This window comes from Elgaria multicarinata, chromosome 3 (assembly GCF_023053635.1).
Source record: "Elgaria multicarinata webbii isolate HBS135686 ecotype San Diego chromosome 3, rElgMul1.1.pri, whole genome shotgun sequence".
NCBI lineage: Eukaryota > Metazoa > Chordata > Lepidosauria > Squamata > Anguidae > Elgaria > Elgaria multicarinata.
This window is the reverse complement of record NC_086173.1, coordinates 162364794-162380214: the sequence shown is the minus strand read 5'-3', so window position 1 is coordinate 162380214 and position 15421 is coordinate 162364794. Positions and strand designations below refer to the sequence as shown.

Here is a 15421-nt window from a genome sequence, read left to right as displayed (position 1 = left end):
TAATGCCTAACATGGAGTTTGCCTTCTTTACAGCGGCCGTACACTGGGTGGACATTTTCATCGAACCGTCCACCACAACTCCAAGATCTCTTTCTTGGTTGGTCATGGCCAACTCAGATCCCATCAGGTTATACTTGAAGTTGGTTTTTTCTTTTTCTTTTCCCTAGCGTGCATCACCTTGCACTTGCTTACATTGAATGGCATCTGCTCATTCTCCCAGCTTGGAGAGATCCTTTGGAGCTCCTCGCAATCCCTTTTAGTTTTAACCACCTTAAATAATTTGGTGTCATCGGCAAACATGGCCACTTCGCTGCTCACTCCTAATTCTAGATCATATATTCCAGAATAAAACCTGAGTTGTTTTTTCCTCCCCAAATCATTTGAGTTTTTAATCAATGACTTGATTGGTACTGGGAACTACAATTCCCAGGAGGCCTTGCAAAATCTCAGAGACCTGCAAACCCTAGAAATGGGGAGAGAGATCGAAAGGGGAAAAGCCGGCCCTGTTGGTACCCCTGAACTTATCCTCAGCAATGGAACCCTTTTTGTTTTGCTTTTGGGCAGAGAGGTACCAAGGATTAAAAGCGAAAAGAGGAGATTTTGCTGGGCATTCTTAGAAGGGACGCAACCTCAAAGCCAAAATGACCGGGATCTGAACCGTGGAAGCCCTATCCTATATAAATAATAGTGAAATTATTATCTGAGTGCTGATGTCAAAACAGCATCACCCATGCACAAGCAGAAGATACCAGCAAGCTCAGGGGACCCACAAGATTGACAGGAATACCCTCCCCAACCCAAAAGGGACTGAGGACAGCATGTGCAGTGGCTACAAAAAGTTGGGGAAGCATTTAGAAAACCACTTGGGAAGTGGAATGGAGTCTTTGGAAGAGGGCATGGCTGGCTGGCATCCTTCCTGAAGAGGAACACTTCACAGTGCAATGTTTTGCTGCTGCTCCCACTCACAGAAATATAGTCATAGACTCATGGAATAGTAGAGTTGGAAAGGGCCTCTAAGGCCATCGAGTCCAACCCCCTGCTCAGTGCAGGAATCCACCTTAAAGTATCCCTGACAGATGGTTGTCCAGCTGCCTCTCGAAGGCCTCTAGTGTGGGAGAAGAGACCACAGCCTCCCTAGGTGATGTCCAGCCGGAATCTGGCTTCCTGTCACTTGAGCCCATTATTCCGTGTCCGGCACTCTGGGAGGATCGAGAAGAGATCCTGGCCCTCCTTTCCTCCAAACAGCTCGGAGCTGCACATGACAACCCTGTGAGGTAGATCAGGGAAAGAGATAACAATTGTGCCAAGTTTACTCTGTGTTCTTCTGCAGCCGGGGAGAGTCAAATCCAGTTCTTTCCTGATCCTAGTCTGCCTCCAGTTCCTGCACACTTGTGGCCCAATATTTTGGCCTACAACTCCCATCATCCCTTACTGTGTTGTCTAGGGCTGACGGGAGTTGTAATTCAAATCACTCAGAGGGTCACAAATGGCCCACACCATCATGGCAACATTCTGGGTTTGGTGGGAAATGTCTTTGTTTAAAATCCACAGGCTGTTTTCTGGCGGAGTTAGGGAAGAAAAAGAAAACAGTTCCCAAAGAAGAAGCGGCTTTTCAAGGGAAAGAATTTGGGGGTCGAAAAACGACACAACCCTGTTCCGAATTTGGGAGCTCTTCCCTAGAGGTAGCAAATTCTAAACACACTTACTAGGGACCGGAGCGCACAAAGACTTACTTCCTAGTAAGCATGCAAAGGATTGGGTGCTGCAGCGCTTCTTCCCCATTTCCAAGCAGAGGCGCATTGCAATCCTGTGCACGCTTAGAATCATAGAATAGCAGAGTTGGAAGGGGCCTATGAGGCCATCGGGTCCAACCCCCTGTTCAATGCAGGAACCCACCCTAAAGCATCCCTGACAGATGGCTGTCTTATTGAACTGAATGTGCCTTGCTCCTGAATAGACATGCATAGGATTGTATTGTTATTTATTTATTTATTTACACGATTTATATACCGCTCCCCGTTCTCCGCTTCCTCCATCGACTCATTTAAAATCCGTACCGCAGCAAAGCAATTCCTTACTCGGATGACCTCTTTTTTTGCGCTTGCAAAGGTTCCCCGGGAATTGTAGTTCGAAGCCACGAGGAACTACAAGTCCCAGGATTCCCTTGGAGATCCAGCAAGGAAAATCCACTCCCCTTCTTAGCCTCGCCTCTTCTGTGCAAAGGGAGGGAGGCTTTTTTAGTAAATGCACAAGCAGGAGGTAATTCCCTCAATTTTCTAATTTTAATTCCCCCCCGGTACCGTTTTTACAAACGGAGATCAGCTAGGATAGGGTGGGAGACCTTCGTAGGATTGGATCTTGGCCAGCAACAGCTTTGGGCTTTTATTGGGTGGATGGGTGGATCGGTGCAAGCGGAATTTAGCAGACTCCTCGCAAGGAAAGACTCTTTTATTATTTTCATTTTGCAGTTTTAGTCTAAGCCCCTTCCGGCTTCCTTTGGATGCCTGTAATTTGGGAATGCCCGGCTGCTTCGGGGAGCACATGGCTTTTGGACTGCGGTGCTGATCGGGGTCCGAGCGAGTCCCAAGGAAGATGTTGCACGTCTGAACAGGGGCAGGGACGGAGGCGGGGTGTGTGTGAATCCCTCTCCGGAAGGGCTGTGTGGACAGGCCGACGGACAGACGCCCCTTCGAGCCCATCCAGATCTGGGAGGCGGAGACAGGTGAGTGCTTTGTGGTCGTCTCCATTCAAACCCGTGTCTGTATGTGAGCACATGGATGTAAATCCTCGCAGCGAGTCCAAAGGTTACGGTTTTGCCGACCGGATGGATGCCCCCTTTCCCCTGCGCAGAAGGATGGGCTTTGATGCTGAGAAGAGGCACTGTTATCTTTTTGTCAGCAAAAGGCAATTGTAGTCTTCTCGGGGCAGGGACCTGGTCTCTTATACTCCATTGAGGGCTCTGTGCGCTGTCGGCACATCAGTTTGCGTAGGTTCAGCAGCTATGGAGCGGTAGAGAAATATGATGAATGGATGAATGAATGAAACAAATCATAGAATCATAGAATAGCGGAGTTGGAAGGGGCCTATTAGGCCATCGAGTCCAACCCCCTGCTCAATGCAGGAATCCACCCTAAAGCATCCCTGACAGATGGTTGTCCAGCTGCCTCTTGAAGGCCTCCAGTGTGGGAGAGCCCACCACCTCCCTAGGTCATTGATCCCATTGTCGTACTGTTCTAACAGTCAGGAAGTTTTTCCTGATGTCCAGCCGGAATCTGGCTTCCTTTAACTTGAGCCCCTTATTCCGTGTCCTGCACTCTGGGAGGATCGAGAAGAGATCCTAGCCCCCTTCTGTGTGACAATCTTTTAAGTATTTGAAGAGTGCTATAATGTCTCTCCTCAATCTTCTCTTCTCCAGGCTAAACATGCCCAGTTCTTTTAGTCTCTCTTCATAGAGCTTTATTTCCAGACCCCTGATTATCCTGATTGCTCAGTAAGTGTGGTTGTTCAATAAGGAAGTGTGTGGACATGGTGGGTTTAAGAGAGAAAGCCTTGAGGAAGCAATTATAAGGACCTCAAGTTTGGTTAAAACACTTTGTGTGTGGACGCGGACGCATGTGTGGACACAGATGAAACGGAGAATCTCTTATGGTCAACCTGCCTTGGATGGGGGTTGCACACCACTTGGGAGTTGAGAAAAGTCTTGACGTGGTGCTGGAAAGACAGCAGGATGTGGTGCAACAGCACCCTCCCACCCATGTTCCCCAGCAACTGGTGCGCACAGGCTTATTGCCTCGAATACTGGGTTCCCTGTTGCCAATTCAAGAGCCTTCTCTTGGATTTGGTGATGTATTTTCAATATTTACAACCCTCCCCTTTTTATGAATGCTGCGCTCCTTTTAGAGAAACGGGCGGGCATAAGGGTTTTTAATATACATATATAAACAATGATAATTGTCAATAAAACCAGGCCGGCAGCATCAGCCTAAAACAACTGGGGCTCTGCAGAGCTTGCTCAAATAGAGCATCTTTGCCAAATGTGAGCAATTGTGGTGAATGGGATGGGGTGGGGGCAGTTGGATTTCTCTCTGTTCTCCCAGCCAACGCAAGTACGCCATTCTAAATCTTGGGGCCCACAGCTGGAAAGTCCCTGTCTTCGGTCCCCAACCAGCAGGGCTGTATTTCTGATGGAGGAGGAGTCAAGTGGCAGTTGGCCCCGCCCAGACCAGTGGAATGGGCGGGGCTGCCTCACCTTTCCTTCTACTGTATCCAGGAGGAATGTACATATGCATGTACTTTGCATATACTTATCACACAGCCAGCATTGTCAACCAGATGCCGGCCGTGCCTGAGGTTGAAGGTGTACCTCTTTCTCCTCTTCCATCTTTTTTCTCCCCAGGCAGAAGCTCAACCGCCGTGCCTAGATTAAGTCAACTTATTCTGGAGCCTTCCGCAGTGTGGCAGACGCCATCTTTGGGCGTTCGTCCAAGAATGAAGATGGAAAAGGAAGATCCTACGGGCCGTATGCCACAGGAGGTCTCGGAGGGCATGGGGAAAGCCCCTTGTGTGCTTCAGGATACTGTAGGCCGCAAATCCAAGATGGATGTAGAGCGAGGAAGTGTCCTTCCTGAAACAAGGGATTCTGGGAGTACTGGGGGATCCCTCCGAAGGACAACTCTACACCGGGTGAAGGAGGAGCCGGAAGAGGTTTTGGCCCAGTGCTGGGAAGCCCAGTGGCAAGAGTTCTTGAGGGCGGTGGAGACTCCTTACTCCAACTGGAGGCCTTCACAGCTGTTGGAGGAGCCCACCCCATGGGACAACGCTACGGCCTTCTTGGCCTCCTTCGAGCAAGTGGCCGGAGCCTGCCGGTGGCCCAAAGAAGAGTGGGTGACCCGGCTCCTCCCGGCCCTCAGCGGAGAAGCCGAGCTGGCCTTCAGCAGCCTGGAGGCCGGAGACAGAGAGGATTATGGGAAAGTGAAGGCCATCATCTTGCGATGGGACGCCCTCACCCGGGAGAGGTGGCGTCAACACTTCCGGCATTTCCGCTACCAGGAGGCGGAGGGGCCCAGAGGGGTTTACGGCCAGCTCCAGGAACTTTGCCGTCAGTGGCTGAAGGTCGAGAGGCACACGAAAGAGCAGATCCTGGAGCTGCTGATCCTGGAGCAGTTCCTCACCATCCTGCCGCCGGAGATCCAGAGCTGGGTGAGGGAGCACGGCCCCGAGACCTGTTCCCAGGCGGTGGCTCTGGCGGAGGAGTTCCTCCTGCGGCAGCAAGAGGCCGAGAGGCAGTACGACCAGGTGAGTCCAGTTTGTGGAGGGTTTCATGTTCAAAATGGGCTACGGTAATTCTCTTTCGAGATAACTGGAATCCTTTGTTCTGCTGTCTACATCTATGCTTTTAAAAATATATATTCTCGATCCTCCCAGAGTGCAGGACACGGAATAACGGGCTCAAGTTAAAGGAAGCCAGATTCCAGCTGGACATCGGGAAAAACTTCCTGACCGTTAGAGCAGTACGACAATGGAATCAGTTACCTAGGGAGGTTGTGGGCTCTCCCACACTAGAGGCCTTCAAGAGGCAGCTGGACAAGCATCTGTCAGGGATGCTTTAGGGTGGATTCCTGCATTGAGCAGGGGGTTGGACTCGATGGCCTTGTAGGCCCCTTCCAGCTCTGCTATTCTATGATTCTATGCATATCAAGCTCTAGCATTGCCTTCTCCCAACCGGCTGCCCTCCAGATGCTGGCTAGTGGATGCTGGGAGTTGCAGTCCGACATGTCTGGAAGGCGCTCAGTTGGGGAAGGCTCCCTTAGCGCTTTTAGAAATCTGTCTTCCTTCCCTATGGAATATCTTAGAAACGGTATTCACATTTATTTTATTTATTTATTAATACATTTATATCCCGACTTTTTTTTCCTTTTGTGAGGAACTCGAGAATTCCATCCTTCATCCGATGAGTATAATATGCTGGGCCTGTTCAGATGACAAGCTAAGCCGTGGTTTGGGGCACTAAGCCTTTTGCAGCAAATACTTAGTGAGCGGCCCCGTTCATAGAATCATAGAATCATAGAATAGCAGAGTTGGAAGGGGCCTACAAGGCCATCGAGTCCAACCCCCTGCTCAATGCAGGAATCCACCCTAAAGCATCCCTGACAGATGGTTGTCCAGCTGCCTCTTGAATGCCTCTAGTGTGGGAGAGCCCACAACCTCCCTAGGTAGCTGATTCCATTGTCGTACTGCTCTAACAGTCAGGAAGTTTTTCCTGATGTCCAGCCGGAATCTGGCTTCCTTTAACTTGAGCCCGTTATTCCGTGTCCTGCACTCTGGGAGGATCGAGAAGAGATCCTGGCCCTCCTCTGTGTGACAACCTTTTAAGTATTTGAAGACTGCTATCATGTCTCCCCTCAATCTTCTCTTCTCCAGGCTAAACATGCCCAGTTCTTTCAGTCTCTCTTCATAGGGCTTTGTTTCTAGACCTCTGATCATCCTGGTTGCCCTCTTCACAGTGGTTAAGCCAGAAAGCTGTTCCGTGTTCAGACCACACCTTAAACCATGGCTTTAACCACAGTGACTATCCGTGGTTAAAGCCATGGCGTAAGGTGTCTTCTGAACACGGCCTGGCTTTCTGGCTTAACCACTGTGGTTAAAAACGTGGTTTAAGGTGTCTTCTGAATGGGGCCGTAGTGTTTAAATTGTAGTTACGTAGACACCATGGTTAGGAATGGTCACATGACACATTAAGCCAAAATGCTTAACCGCTGTTGCTTAGTATGTTGTCTGAACAGGGTCACTGTATTACTGGTGTGGATTCTGAGCTTTTAGCTGCTGGTAGGAAAAAAACGGAGGGCTTCACCAACCGTAAACTGACAAACCCCAGGAAGCACACCGCAAAACATGCTGAGGGGACTATGTTTTTGTTTTATTTTTTAGAAATTGCACTCCCAATTTAATTTTTGTTATATTTTTTATTATTGCATTTATATCCTGCCTTTTTTCCTCCAAGGAACCCAAGGGAGCAAATATAATCCTCCTCCTTTCCATTTTTATCCTCACAACAACAACCCTGTGAGGTAGATTGGGCCGAGAGTCTGTGACTGGCCCAAAGTCACCCCATGAGCTTCCATGCCTGAGTCAGGACCTAGTCCAACGCTCTAGCCACTATACCACACTGTCTTTCAGTGTAAGCCACACTGTCTTACATGCTTAACAATACTGCTGAATATGCTCTTCGTTACACTTTTTGATAAATCGTTTGAAATATATGTACACAAATGCATGTGTATATATAAGCTATCCCTGACAAAGAGTTGTTATATTTGAAACACTTTCGTTGTAGTAATAAAACAAAAAACCTGAATCCTTTGAGTCTAAACAATGCACTTTTCTCTGGTACCTTCAGAGGTTCAACTATTTAAATGTTTTCACTTGAACCATGAATTTTCTAGGTTTGGACTAATTCTGTTGTTGTTGTTATTATTATTATTTATTATTTCTATCCTGCATTTTTTATTCTTGAGAGGAACCCAAGTTGGCTTACATAATCCTCCTCCTCTCCATTTTTATCCTCACAACAATCCTGTGAGGTAGGTTAGGCTGAGAGTCAGTGCTAGGCCCGAACTCACCCTGTGAGCTTCCTGGTTGAGTGGGGACTAGAACCCGTATCTTCCGAGTCCCCAGTGCAATACTATAATCGCTACACCATGTTGTCTCTCTACAGTTAGTATTGTCAGCTTCCCCTATTTATTTTAATTTAGCTTGTATTGTTTTTAAACATCGTTTTCTAATTTTAATGATTGGTTTTATTGTATTTCATCATGCTTTTATATTGGAAGCCCCTTTGGGATTGTTTTTTTAAATATGAAAAGCGGTTTAGATTTTTTAAATAAATAAATAAAATCAATATGGGCCCGGGGCCAGGCTATCTGAAGGAACGCCTCCTCCCATATGTACCTGCCCGGACCCTAAGGTCATTTACAGGGCTCCTTCTCCGTGAGCCCCTGCCAAAGGAAGTGAGGCAGGTGGCTACCAGGAGGAGGGCCTTCTCTGCTGTGGCACCCCGGCTGTGGAATGAGCTCCCTAAGGAGGTTCGCCTGGCACCTACACCATATTCTTTCAGATACCAGGTGACAACCTTTTTATTCTCTCAGCATTTTAACAGTTTATACATTTCATTTTAACTTTGATGTTTTAAATTTGTATTTTAAAATTGTATTCCTGCCCTGCTGCTGATTTTATCCTGGTTGTGTTTTTATATTGTATTTTATATCACGTTTTCATACTGTTTGTTTTATATTTTTGAATGGTTTTAAGTTGCCTGAACCGCCCAGAGAGCTTCGGCTATTGGGCGGTATAAAAATGCAATAAATAAATAAATAAATCTATCTATCTGCAGCAACTGGGTCCTACCACCGCATGTGACTGCTGTCACCACGTGTGACTCTGTCCCCTTGGGGGGTCTCCTTTACTTCTCTCTGTATAAGCAGGATCCCAACTATGGGACCAGTCATCAGAACTCTGTGACTCACTGACCCTTTCTGGCAATGGGGTTGCTGCGCCGGGCGGAGGTCCAGGATCAGGCCCTCCCAGCCATGTCTCTCATAGAATCATAGAATAGCAGAGTTGGAAGGGGCCTACAAGGCCATCGAGTCCAACCCCCTGCTCAATGCAGGAATCCACCCTAAAGCATCCCTGACAGATGGTTGTCCAGCTGCCTCTTGAAGGCCTCTAGTGTGGGAAAGGCCACAACCTCACCAGGCAACTGATTCCATTGTCGTACTGCTCTAACAGTCAGGACGTTTTTCCTGATGTCCAGCCGGAATCTCTGCCCTGAAGGGTTCTTCCCTGCTGTTCCAGGTGGCGTTTGAGGAGGGGGCTGGGAGGCAGCTGTGCTTCGAAACCAAGCGGGACGAGGAGGAGGAGGAAGACGAGGAGGAGGACAGCGAAGAAGCCAGCGAAGCCAGCCGATTGGGTAAGTGTGGCAGGTCTCAAAACCAGGCAGAAATGACAAAATCCATGAAGCACAACCCTCCATCGTCGCAGATCAGTCATGATTATTTACCACTCACTATTAGTTTTAATTGTTTTAATAGTATTCATTGCGTTTTTAAAATATTTTTAATCTGTTTTTTATTTATTTAATGATGAATCAGCTTATATTATTTATTATGTTTGACTTCCTTTTCTATTTTTATTCATAATTATTCATCCTTTTTATTGTTTTATCATTTATTTAATGATTAATCGGCTTATATCATTTATTACATTTGATTTTATTTTTCTATGTATTTTATTTGTAATTATTCATCCTTTTAATTTATTCTATTATCTGTTTCAGTTTATATTACTTATTACATTTGATTTATTTTTCTATGTATTTTATTCATAATTATTCAACCTTTTTATTATTTATTTTATGATTTATTTAATTATTAATCTGCTTTTCAATTCATGATATTCTGTTATTTAATTATTAATCTGTTTTTTCATTTATTACATTCTGTTGATTTTGCTATGTATTTAATTCATCATTATTCCTGCTTTTTATTATTTATTTAATGATTTATTTAATGAGTAATTCACTTTTCATTGATTTTATTCTGTATTGTTCATTTTATTTTATTTGTAATTATCCGTCTTTTTAATGATTTATTTAGTCATTCATCTGCTGTTCCATTTATTACATTCTATTTATTTTTCTATTATTTTATTCATGATTATTCATCCTATTTATTTTATTATTTTATTGTTATTTATCTTTATTCTATTTTTTTATCTTATTTATTTTCTTTGTTATTATTTATTTATTTATTTATTACATTTTGTTTTGAAGATTTATAAGAAGGCAAGGAAATAAGAGCCCTGCTGGGCTCCTGGACTCTGGACTCTGCATGCTGACCTTAGTGAATTGGCTGAAGTCATGGATTCATCTACCATAAGAATGTAAAATCATAAGAAGGACCTTGCTGGATCAGACCAACGGTCCGTCTAGTCCAGCACTCTATTCACACAGTGGCCAACCAGCCATCGATCAGGGACCAACAAAGCTGGACTTGGTGCAACAGCACCCTCCCGCCCATGTTCCCCGGCAACTGGTGCACACAGGCTTAATGAATCATAGAATCATAGAATAGCAGAGTTGGAAGGGGCCTACAAGGCCATCGAGTCCAACCCTCTGCTCAATGCAGGAATCCACCCTAAAGCATCCCTGACAGATGGTTGTCCAGCTGCCTCTTGAAGGCCTCTAGTGTGGGAGAGCCCACAACCTCCCTAGGTAACTGATTCCATTGTCGCACTGCTCTAACAGTCTGAAAGTTTTTCCTGATGTCCAGCTGGAATCTGGCTTCCTTTAACTTGAGCCCGTTATTCCGTGTCCTGCACTCTGGGAGGATCGAGAAGAGATCCTGGCCCTCCTCTGTGTGACAACCTTTTAAGTATTTGAGAAGTGCCATCATGTCTCCTCTATCAATGCCTCTGATACTGTAGGTAGCACCTAACCCTCAGGGCTAGTAGCCATGGATAGCCTTCTCCTGTAGGAATTTATCCAACCCCCTTTTAAAGCCATCCAAATTGTTGGGCATCACTGTGGTTTAAGGTGTCTTCTGAACGGGGCCAATGTGGTGAAGGCCACCGATCTGGATGGCTTTAAAAGGGGGTTGGATAAATTCCAGGAGGAGAAGGCTATCCATGGCTATTAGTCTTGATGGCTCTGTGCAACCTCCAGTATCTATATGCCTGTGTACACTAGTTGCTGGGGAACATGGATGGGAGGGCGCCGTTCTACTTTTCTCCTGCTTGTGGGTTTCCTGTGGGCAGCTGGTTGGCCACTGTGTGAACAGAATGCTGGACTAGATCATAGAATCATAGAACAGCAGAGTTGGAAGGGGCCTACAAGGCCATCGAGTCCAACCCCCTGCTCAAGATGACCATATCACACCAGTTTTAAATTCTCTTCACTAGCTGCCAATTAATTTCCGGGCGAAGTATAAAGTGTTGGTTATTATTACCTTTAAAGCCCTCCATGGTTTGGGTCTGATCCAGCGGAGCTCTTCTTGCGTTGTTATATTCTAATGCCGCTTAATGTGCTTTTAATATACTGCTTAATATAATCTAAAGCTTTTTGGGAGAACAACCTCCTTCTTGTCCCTTATGATTCTCTTGCCTTCAAGTTCTGTTTTTCTCTAGTCCGGGGACTGAGTTGTTTGGGGTCCTCTCATTGTGTCTTCAGCAGGCAAAGCATGGATGGCCACAGACAACAGGCAAACATTCGCGCTGGATGGTTTGGAACCAGAAGGTCCACGCGGGACAGCGAGGTGGAAAGCAGAAGAGGATCTTTCCCCATGTCGTGAGCAAGATAACGTCTCGGCAAGTCGAGGGAGAGCAGAGCGTTGGCAGGAAATCCACCTGGCGGAGGAGGCAGATCGACCTGTCTGTTGTAGTTTGGAACGTCTCAAGGCCCCCAGTGAAACCACAATCCAGATAGAAATTGATGCTGGTAAGATAGAAGACCCCTGACGGACTTGTGAGAAATGCAGGCAAAACTCCATTCAGCCAAGAAGGAACTGAGCACACGCAGGCTCAGTTCACACACCACATTTCTCTACGCAGTGTGAAAACTCCACTCAACGGTTGAGTTTGTAGGGGGTATTCACCACACAGCACGTTCCAACTCCTCCGTGGTGTGACTGTGGGCTACCGTGGAGTTGAGTAAAAGTCAGCGCAGTGTTTGATTGACAGTTCCTCCACTGTCTGTCATTCCCCAGTCTTCCAGATGCTATCCCATCAGCCATTGCTACCAAAAAATAAAAATAAAAAATCCCAGCTGCTAGAGCGGCACTTGCTGATTTCGCTGCTCTTGCCAGAGAACTCTGTAGCCAGCGGCAAAACTCAGCTCAATGCAATGGAGAACTCCACAGAGCCCTCCACACAACACACAACACAACTGTTGTGCAAGAACTGTCCTCTGCACAGGGTGGATATTGTCGAGGAAATGTGTGAATGGGCTTTCGGGTTCCTCCACAATATTCTGCGTGGAGTGTTTTCCAAAAAACCTTTTTTGGAAAGGTTTTGCACTTTTGCATGGAGTTTTCCCACCAGACAACACATTTCTCAACGGTGGTGTAAAAACACTGCGGAGTTCTAAAACCACCCTTGAGAAAATGTTGTCTGAACTGAGCCATTGAGTGGGGTGCCACACCCTCCCAGCCATGTCCCCCAGCGACTCATGTATACAGGTTTACTACTTCTGATACTGGAGGTATTCTGCCTGAAACCCTGGAGAGCTACTGCCAGTCAGTGTCGACAGTACTGAGCTAGATGGACCCTAGGTCTGCTTCTGTGTAAGTCCGCATCACGATTAATTGCAATTAATTTGCAATCCAGAGAAAACCTGCTTTAAACAAGTATGTTTTCCGGAGGCGTTTAAAACACGCCACATTTTCTGCCTCCCAAACCACCGGGGGTGGGTAGGTGGGTATTCCAGAGGGTGGGTGACACTACTGAGAAAGCCCTGCTTACATGACCGGTACACCTAGGCGTGACCATATCACACCAGTTTTAAAATCTCTTCACTGGCTGCCAATTAGTTTCTGAGCGAAGTATAAAGTGTTGGTTATCACCTTTAAAGCCCTACATGGTTTGGATCCAGGCTACCTGCAGGATCGCCTTCTCCCGTACAATCCGCCCTGCACACTCAGGTCCTCTGGGAAAAATCTACTTCAGCTAGCAAAAACTAGATTAACAACTGTTACCCAGAGGACCTTCTCTTCTGCTGCTCCCAGACTGTGGAATGGCCTGCCGGAGGAGACTCGTCAACTTAACAGTCTACTAGCATTCAAGAAAGCTATAAAGTCTGATCTCTTCCGGCAGGCCTATCCAGTGGAATTTTAAGATGTTTTTAGAATGTTTTAGGATGTTTTTAGCAATGTATATTATGTTTTAATTCAGATTTATGTAGTTTATCACTTATTGTTGTTCCCTGCCTTGATCAAAATGGAGAGGCGGTCAAGAAATAATAATAATAATAATAATAATAATAATAATAATAATAATAATAATAATAATAATAATTTTATGTAATGACATTCTATTCGTTGTGGAATGATCAGCAAGTCCACTCCTGAAGATCTTTAGGTGTATATATGGGGGCAGGCAGTCTTCTGGGGAACTAAGACTGTTAATTGAGAATCCCTCTTGGGAGAAGAAAGACTGATAGAATATATAATTCACTCCTGAGGAAGGACTATCCTGGAATAAGGCACAATTTCGCTACCCAAATGTAGCAGGAGGGACGGAAATGGGCGCACCCCCCCCCCCCCAAATAAAATAGAGTGGCAGATTTGTTTTTCCCTTATTAGGTTTCTCTTATTGGGTTTCTCTCTTTATTCAAGCAGGAGATGTGTGGGAAAGTGAAGATGAGGAGGAGCTGCCTGGGATATCGTCAGAAAGAGCCGAGCATGAAGAGTTCAAAGAGGACGTTCGGGAACGAGATGGACCAAAGATGAAGGAAGGAAACCCCAGAGAGAAAAAGGAGCACCGATCCATTCCTTGTCAAGATGGGGACTTTTATGACATCGCGGTGCAACAAGAACAAGTAGAAAACAGAAAGGACAAGTGCCTCATTGCTCATTGGAGAATCCACACAGAGGAGAACCCCAGTCAAAGTCTAATGTTCGGGAAGAGCTTTGTGGAGGGCAGAAACCTTCCCGGATTTCAAATGCTCCATGCAGAAGAGAAACCTTACAAATGCTTCGTGTGTGGAAAGTGCTTCACGCGGAGTACAAACCTGACTTCACATCAAAGAATCCACACCGGGGAGAAACCTTATGGCTGCCCAGACTGTAGCAAAAGGTTTTCTAGTCAGTCGGATCTTATTAAGCACAAGAGAATTCACAGAGGGGAGAAACCCTATAAATGCTTTGTGTGTGGGAAGAGCTTTAGTCAAGGCGGTCATCTAACTTCGCATCAAAGGATTCATACAGGAGAGAAACCCTATAAATGCTTGGAGTGTGGAAAAAACTTTAGTAAGAACACCAACCTTACTTTGCATCAGAGAATTCACACCGGGGAGAAACCATACAAATGCCTGGAATGTGGAAAGAGCTTCACTTGGAATTCAAACCTGACTTCTCATCAAAGAATCCATACCGGAGAGAAACCATTCAAATGCTCAGATTGTAGCAAGAGCTTTTGCAATCACTCCACCCTTATTAAGCATATGAGAATCCACACGGGGGAGAAACCCTATAAGTGCTTTGCGTGTGGGAAGAGCTTCAGCCAGAGCTCAAGCCTTACTGCGCATAAGAGAATTCACACAGGGGAGAAACCATATAAGTGTTCTGAATGTGGGAAGAGCTACAGTAAAAACACAAACCTTATTTCACATCAGAGAATTCACACTGTGGGAAAACTGCATAAGTAAAGGCTGCATTTAATGCTTGGAGTGTGGAAAAAACTTTAGTAAGAACACCAACCTTACTTTGCATCAGAGAATTCACACAGGGGAGAAACCATACAAATGCCTGGAATGTGGAAAGAGCTTCACTTGGAATTCAAACCTGACTTCTCATCAAAGAATCCATACCAGAGAGAAACCATTCAAATGCTCAGATTGTAGCAAGAGCTTTTGCAACCACTCCACCCTTATTAAGCATATGAGAATCCACACAGGGGAGAAACCCTATAAGTGCTTTGCGTGTGGGAAGAGCTTCAGTCAGAGCTCAAGCCTTACTGCGCATAAGAGAATTCACACAGGGGAGAAACCATATAAGTGTTCTGAATGTAGGAAGAGCTACAGTAAAAACACAAACCTTATTTCACATCAGAGAATTCACACTGTGGGAAAACTGCATAAGTAAAGGCTGCATTTAATGCTTGGAGTGGAGAAAGTGGAGAAAGCAAACCTTTTCCAGCCAAAGAAGAAATGCAGCTGCCATCTGATCAGATATTTTCACGGGAGGTGAAGCTGTTTAAATGCCCAGATTGTAGCAAAAATCTTTTGTTATAAATCAGGCTTTGTTATAGGTCAGGAGAAGCATAGACATACCTTTGGGCAGAAGAGAACCTGAAAAGGGAGACAAATATTTTGAACTTTCCCACTGTTTCGCTTACCAATTAGTTAAAATCTAAACCCTTGGATGGTACTTTTTACCCCTGGTTTTTCCGTAGATCTATTTGTGTGTCATCCTCACATTATGCTAACTAAATTAAAATAAATGTCTCTTCCAGGTCTACATCTGGTCATTTGATCATCTCTACTGCAAGCAGGGAGAAAAGAGCTTTGATGGAGTTCAGAGTTGCTTTTGAAAGTTTCCCAAATGATTTGATTTGTGTGTGCGCTTGTGGTCACGCGTAGTTTTTTTAATCTTGCTCCTTGGGCAAAAAGGCTCACAGGCTTACAATTTGAAAAGAAATCACTCACAAGGAAAGA

General features: G+C 45.5%; 1 pseudogene; it reads left to right on the top strand.

Annotated features, from left to right (window-relative positions):
• The first annotated feature begins 2665 nt into the window (after window positions 1–2665).
• Window positions 2666–15213, top strand: LOC134396107 (zinc finger protein 345-like; annotated as a pseudogene).
• Window positions 15214–15421: the final 208 nt, after the last annotated feature.